The sequence below is a fragment of the Camelina sativa genome, chromosome 9, assembly GCF_000633955.1.
Source record: "Camelina sativa cultivar DH55 chromosome 9, Cs, whole genome shotgun sequence".
NCBI classification, from domain to species: domain Eukaryota; kingdom Viridiplantae; phylum Streptophyta; class Magnoliopsida; order Brassicales; family Brassicaceae; genus Camelina; species Camelina sativa.
The window spans coordinates 16,688,881-16,696,715 of NC_025693.1; the positions used below are offsets into that span (position 1 = coordinate 16,688,881).

A 7,835-nucleotide genomic window follows, 5' to 3' on the forward strand; every position below is an offset into this window, starting at 1 on the left:
AGAGAGAGAGAGAGAGAGAGAGAGAGAGAGAGAGAGAGAGAGAGAGAGAGAGAGAGATATATATATATGCTTCATAATTGTGCGGGAGAGAGCTTTTTATTAAAACCCAAAATTGGAGTTTGGTAGTGGGGAATGGGGGATACTCGTGGCCAGGCTAATTTCTAGTTGCTTTAATTTGAACCGACCAAACTAAATGATTAGTAAATATACTTCAAAGGAAATAGAGGATGTCACGCTAGATAAAAGAATGATAATTGAGTATATATCAACTCTTTGGACTCTTCATGCAATAATTGAGTTAGCTTAGGTGGCTTCCACCAAAAGGAAACATGCAATAATTGAGGGAACGCACCAATACGTATATATCAACTCTTTGGACTCTTCATGCAATAATTGAGTTAGCTTAGGTGGCTTCCACCAAAAGGAAACATGCACGTTTTTCTTAGAGTTAAATAAATGTCACTTTCTTCCTTTTACTAAAGGCCCATGCAAATTAATTTTCAATAATAGTAGTAAGTTGGATCAGTTATTTAAAGATGTTTCGCAATGCAACCGCTACTGAAAAGAGAGAGAGAGAGAGAGAGAGAGAGAGAGAGAGAGAGAGAGAGAGAGAGAGAGAGAGAGAGATATATATGCTTCATAATTGTGCGGGAGAGAGCTTTTTATTAAAACCCAAAATTGGAGTTTGGTAGTGGGGAATGGGGGATACTCGTGGCCAGGCTAATTTCTAGTTGCTTTAATTTGAACCGACCAAACTAAATGATTAGTAAATATACTTCAAAGGAAATAGAGGATGTCACGCTAGATAAAAGAATGATAATAGGAGAGTGGTGGCAATATTGAAAGTTTGAAACCTCACCCTTAATTGCAAAAGACTAACCAATTGCATGCATGAAAGAATTCATAGTAAATCCTGAAAATTTTACATATGGAGCCAACGTGTGAGGCTTTTTTTAATTTTCACTTCGGGACTTTTGGTTTGAAATTTTTTTCATATAGGAAAGGTTTTAGTTCTAACATATGTTGGTGATATATAATATATAATCTGCAACATGACACTACATTATAGGATTGGGTAGATTTGTAATTAATTATGTACTTTAAACTTTTAAAGAGTTAATAAATAATAACTAGAAATGTTTAATCTTAACATATGTATATTGAAAGTAACCCGACTGATCCTCTTGGGTACACACCAAATATTGTAATGAATTTAGTGCGTCACACAAATCAGACAAGCTCAGTTCAGCTAGAGCCAAAGCTTTGGGCAGCCAATTGCGAGGTGGTCTGCTTTTTGTGTTTTTTCAAACGAAGCCGGGGGTCTTGCTTACTTCTGAAATGATTTTCTCCTTCAGTTCGGGCAACATTAATCTGCATAAACAAAGACCATGCATGTTGCAGCAAGAATTGTTATCATGCATGCATTGTCTCCTAGTGGAATAATATAATGCATTATGCATGCATCCCTATCACGTCTTCGGCTTCTCCTACAATGCTATACGAAAGATCGCAAAACACCTCTTGCTACTTTTTCAAGAGAGAACGAAACTTCGTACTTCACAGTTCATAAAAACGGCTCGTTTGAGACTCCCCTTCCGCTTTGACAGGGTTATACGCAACACCATATCTCCGTGACTTAAATAATTCCACTTGAGTCACAGAAATCTGATGTGCATTTGATTTTAGAATTCCTACCTCATTTAGATATATATCGTGCTAATTAATAGCTTACAATTTTGATTTCTTTTTTGTATTTCTGTATTAAACAAAAAATTTCTTATTATTTTTACATATTTTCTCTTTACTTTGTAGTTTTATACAGTAAAAAAACTTTACAGAAATGGTGTGATGTATTATTGATGATTATATTTAGTAATATTTTTTATTACCAATAATGGTAAAACATATAGAAAATTTTTTCAAAAAAAAAAATCAACCTATCTTAGGAGTTCTTGAAACAATGCCATTGATATCTAAACTCACAAAGACCCTGTCAATCCACCCGTCTCCTGCTCAATGGACAATCACTAACACATTTGGATTTTCTCTTTCGATCGTTATTATCGCTATTTCCTTACTCTCTCCAACTAGTTCTGGCCACCTAAACTTCTTACCTGGAAAAATATCTTGTGTTAAGATAGCAATAATATTATTATTGTTTAATAATGAAGTGAAAATAAGAGTGGAAGCAATACCAGCAGCTAGCCCTGAGACGGAGCCGGATATTCGGCAAAATTGAGTGTATCCGGATCCGGATCCGTATCCGGCGGATTCATAGTTTTGATATCCGAATCCGGATCCGTTTATTCGGATATCCGGTTTTCGGAGATCCGTTAAAAAACTCGGATATTCGCCGGATATCCGGATCCGAGAGACAAAAAAAACACGATTTCTTCTTCTCTTTGTCTCTTTCATTCTTTTCCGTAGAAATCGCCGAAGTAGAAGCACCGCCACACCGTTTCTTCGCAACTTGCGTTTCGATCTAGATATGCTCAACGGAGCTGTCACCGTCAAAAACCAAATCATACAACGGCGTAACGAGAACGCTGTAACGGGAACACACTAATGATGGCGGTGGAAACGGCTGGCCATCAAAGAAAGCCTTATCAACTATTTTTCGTCTGGGATCGTCACTAACATCACTGATTTCGGCCATGGGAAGATGAAGGAGTGGTTGACGGCGAAAAGAAAAAAAAAATAAAGGAGGACGAGGTTAGGGTGAAACCCTAATATCCAAAAACATTAATCTGATTATTGGTTTTAATTATGTTTCAGTTTTTATTATTTGGGTTATAAAAATGAAATTTACTACAGGCCCAACAAGATATATAAAGGCTGAATATGATATATAAATAAATATACAGGCCCAACTTTTAATATATATAGAGGTGCCGGATATCCGATCGTAGAATTTACACTATCCGGCTCCGAATCCGGATCCGGCCGGATCCATAATTTCACTATCCGAATCCGGATCCGGTTCAACGGATATCCGGTTTTTCGGAGTGGATAGGAATAGATGTCGGATCGGATAGCGGATCTCGCATAATAGGTCACAGGGCTACCAGCAGCACAACATTCTAGATCTTCACAAGAGCCAGACCAACATGGAGGATAGGGAGGCATCTCTTCTTCTTTTTCTATGTCAACCTAGGTTGCATGGAAAAGGAAACGGATACGCGGAAACGAAACGTTTCGGAAACGGGAAACGGGTTTTTCAAAAATTAAGTAATGGAAACGTGTAGGAAACGTATATATATGTATAGCTATATATATATATATGTATAGCTATATATATATGTATATATATAGAGAGAGATATAATGAATCCTCAAACATAAAAACCATATTAAAAAAATCTGAAACAACACAAATTCAAAACAGAAATATTAAATAGTTTAATTAAAAGTAAAACTGTAAAAAATAAACGTTCAAAATCAATTTTTTGACCATCATCGCAATAGATTTAGGGATTTTAACTTTTAAACTACTAATTATATTATATTTTTTATCATTATATGTATCATGAATTCTTATATTTTCAATTTATTTATTTATTAAATTTTGAAATTATAAAAAAGAGTTTCGGTCGAGTTTCCAAAACAGAAACGGAGTTTCCATTGTGTTTCCAAACAAAGATTTTTAGGAATCGTGTTTCTGTGACTTGTTTCCGAGTTTCTATGAGTTTCCATTTCCGAAACGTTTCGGAAACGGGAAACGCACCTCAAAAAGAGTTTCCATGCAACATAGTCAACTAATACACAACTAGATAGCTATTATTTTACTCTATATTGATGTTCACGTTATATATCCAACTAGATATTCACCCGCGGTACACCGCGGGACTATATTTATAAATAAAAAACAGTTTATATAATTTATTTATAGATTAATTATATACATAACTAAATTTTTTTATGTATCTATTAGATAGTGTGAAAATTGTTTTGTTTGAAGTTTATTGTTTTTTACTATAGGAACTATATCATATAATTTATTAAGTAGTGATTTCTTGAAGAAAAAGACTGTTTGTGTCCTTTTATTTTTCAATTTAAAGATAGTAGTATTGTTATTATGCTGTAATATTCTAAAATATATGTATAGTATAATTTTTGTATTGTAGTTTTGTATGTTTTTTAAACATCTGATTCACTCATTCATCTGAAATTTTGTTGATCTTATTCAACATTAGAGTAATAAGATATGTGAAATTATATACATTGAAGTAATATCTTATTCCCTATTGAAATTTTGGGGAATATATGTGTATATATAATTCCCCATTGAATTTTTTGGTTATTAAGTTTGGAGCCAGTATGTCTGTATATAATTTGATAGAAATAAAAAAATAGTTATTAGCAGAAAAACAACAATTGCAATATCACTATAACTTTTATATATATATATATATATATTGTAATTGGATTTTTTTTTGTGAAATCGTAATTTGATTTTGTTTTTGTTTTGCCTAGATCACTCTAGTCTCAGAAAACAAATATATCATCTTCTTCTTTATTTTCATTGGTCCATTTCCGACATCTCCGCCGTTTTTGACTTTTGGTTAATCGATTTCATATCCTTATTTGTGATGATTTAAAAAGATCATCTTTTGACATTACTTTCCACACCTTGTAGATTTCTTTTACCATTCCATATGTTCTCTTTTCCAACACATACAATAAAGAGAAATGTCTTTCCAATCAGTTTCTTCACTGGATCATGCAAGTTTTCTGGATCCACAATTAAGAATAAAAAAAAATATGGTTTAATAGTTTGACATAAGATAAAGGATATATATATTATTGCAAGAACATATCTCCGAATAGAATAAACAAAAAAATCAATAACAGAACATTGATTTACTTGAGGCCATAGTGGATTGACATGGAGTTGAATACCATCAAAAGAATTAGATAAAAACTTAACACCTGTCATGATAAAGATTATTTAAGCAATGACACAATCATTGATCTTATTTAATCATAAATGAGTCTAACCGGAAGATGTGTTTACTTTTGTAGCCACTTATGTTGTAAAATTTGAGCAGACAAACAACAATACTTCCCTCAGATTTTTGACAGGCTCTAAAAACTTGATCGGCAAAATAATCCCACAACATACTCGCCATTCTTTGATTACTATGTCAAAATATTAGTATTGAAAATCAGAAAATATGACAATTATAACAACAAAATGAATATAGAGAAAACTAAATAGTATGCAAAGGTCACCTTTCATCCCTAAGCTCAAAATCAATATTCAAAGGTGTATCTAATAGTTTTCAGTAAGTTGTGGGTGTTATGTATTCGGTGATGATAATTCTCGTTTAGGTGTAAAATATTTATAGGGTCGATTCTGATTTCTTCTCCAAGGCAATAGTATTTGAGTTAGCAACTAATTAGGGAGAAAAAATCTGTGTAATCAGTTTTATTAAGGAATATGCTAGGAATCACACATTATTACTTTGATTAGGAAGAGATATGATTTTCAAGTTTAGGGAATGTTATATTTAATTAATTAATTATCAAATTAGTAAATAATAATGACTTTGATTATTTAGGAAAGTTGCGATTTAGTGGGAATAATTGTTTGCAAAAATTGAAAATCTTATCATTATTTAATAAATCGTAAATTATAAATTAAAAATATTTAATACAATGGCAGAGTTGTAAATAAGTTGGAACTTGAGGAATTTTTTCATAAATGTTTCTGAAAATGTATATATAGATTGTTATGTTTTTACATATGAAAACAAATAAATGAGTTTGCATACGAGAATGAATTATTGATTTGATTTCCTTTGATTTAATTTTTTATATCCAAACTACAAGCATATTTGTTTATCTATAAAAGTATATACCAAAAAAATCATTTAGGCATTATTGAAAATCGTTTAAGAAAAAAGAAAGAAATCATATATTTTATAGGTTTGACCACGTTAACGATCTACCTTTATGATTTATCAAAATTAAATGTTGACTGTATTATATGCAACCATTTATACTATAACTAGTTTTCCCACAAAAAAATAGAGTAAAATTATGTAAAATAATATTATCTATTATAATATTTTATATAATCATTAATCTGATTTTTACTCAAATTTAAATGCATAAGTTTAACTGAGATAAATATTTTGTTTCCAAATATTTGAGATTGTGTGGTAGAGATATCGATAATAGGAAGTGTTTTATCATATTAAGTTGATTTTCTTTAGAAAAAAAAATAGATGGCTAGAGTACTGGAGATTATCAAAGACTTAGGGGGGTGTATTGAAAACAGAATATGGGAGGATTTGTGATTTTTTAAAAAATCTCTTGTTATTCAACTAGTGATTTTAAAATCACATTTCAAATCCACTGTTATTGAATATGATATTTGTTTAAAATCATTCAAAATCACTCACAATCCACTGTTATTCAATCAACAATTTGTAAAGATTATAACAAATCCACTGTTATTCAAAACCAAATTCTCTTTTTAAAAAAAAAATATAATACTGATTGTGAAAGACTTTGGGTATATTTTTGTAAGGAAAATCCTATTTAAAAGTCTCACCTTCCATTGGGTGTTTTTGAAGGATTGATTTAAAAAAATAAAGTTATGAATTGCAAAATTCTGGTCTCTCTCTCTACCTTACGAATTGCAAAATCTCATCAAATCTCAAACGATTTTTTTTTCAAAAATAGAAAATAATAATAAATCCATCAAACTACCTTAAAAACTCTCTCTAAATCTCCTAAAATCCAGAATATCATAAATCCTTCAAAATCCTTCCAAATTCTGTTTTGAATACACCCGCCTTAGTTCCCTTTGAGATTTAGAAAAAAAAACTATAAATTGTTTCTAAAGGTTTTGGAAAAAAAATACTATCATAAAATCTTTAGAAAGATAACTTAGCTGGTAACTTCAACCCAAGTCGTTGTCAAAGAAAATGAAAGTCGATGTCAGGGAAAAAATTAAAAAAAAAATGAAAATACGCTTTTACTTTAGTTCAACACAAAAAAGTGGCCATGCTAATTTCTAGTTGCTTTGAAGTTTGAACCGACCAAATTAAACTAAACGATTTGTAAAAAAAAATACAGTATACGAGAATAAAAGAATAAAGGAAGTGACGCAAGATAAAAGAAGGGTGGTGGGCCTGGTGGCGATAGAAACCTCAGTCTTACTTGCAAAAAAACTAACCAATTGGATGCATGAAAGAATTCATAATAAAATCCTGAAAATTTTACATGTAGATAGATATAGCCAACGTGTGAGGCATTTTTAAATTTTCACTTTGGACCTTTTAATTTGATTTTTTTATATATGTTAAAGTTTTTTAGTTCCAACATATGTTGGTGATTTATAATTTGCAACATGACACTTATATGATTGGGTATATTCCTAATTAATTATGTAGTTTAAACTTTTAAGGGGTTATTAACGCTTCTGCCCGATTAACTGGGTTATACGCAACACAATCTCGCTTTACTATATTGTCGCGAAAAACTGATGTGTGTTTGGTTTTAGATTTCCGTCATTAAAAATAAAAATAATCATCAATACCATTTACACCATTTACAATAATCTCACATCACACCATTTACAATAATTTTTTTGGTCAAATTAAAATTTTAATTTTTAAAAAGAACGATTTACAATATAAATATTTACTAGACAAGTCTTTTTAAAAATTAGTAAATATTTGACGTGTAGATAAATTAATAAAATGTTATCGTTTCAATATTATTATTTCATAGAAATTTTATTGTATAAAGAAGGGAAATTACCTAGAATATTGCATAAAGTAGGTTTATTATTAGACTAACACGTTGAGATTTCTGTCTTACTAG

General features: G+C 30.8%; 2 long non-coding RNA genes across 2 annotated transcripts; both read right to left on the bottom strand.

Annotated features, from left to right (window-relative positions):
* On the bottom strand, nucleotides 1,832-2,807 carry LOC104711150. Its single transcript, XR_755213.2, has 2 exons — nucleotides 2,196-2,807; nucleotides 1,832-2,114 (listed from the first exon to the last, which is right to left on the bottom strand). It is a non-coding gene; the product is annotated as an uncharacterized LOC104711150 (long non-coding RNA).
* Nucleotides 4,452-5,202, bottom strand: LOC109126604. Its single transcript, XR_002033476.1, has 3 exons — nucleotides 5,014-5,202; nucleotides 4,864-4,928; nucleotides 4,452-4,730 (listed from the first exon to the last, which is right to left on the bottom strand). It is a non-coding gene; the product is annotated as an uncharacterized LOC109126604 (long non-coding RNA).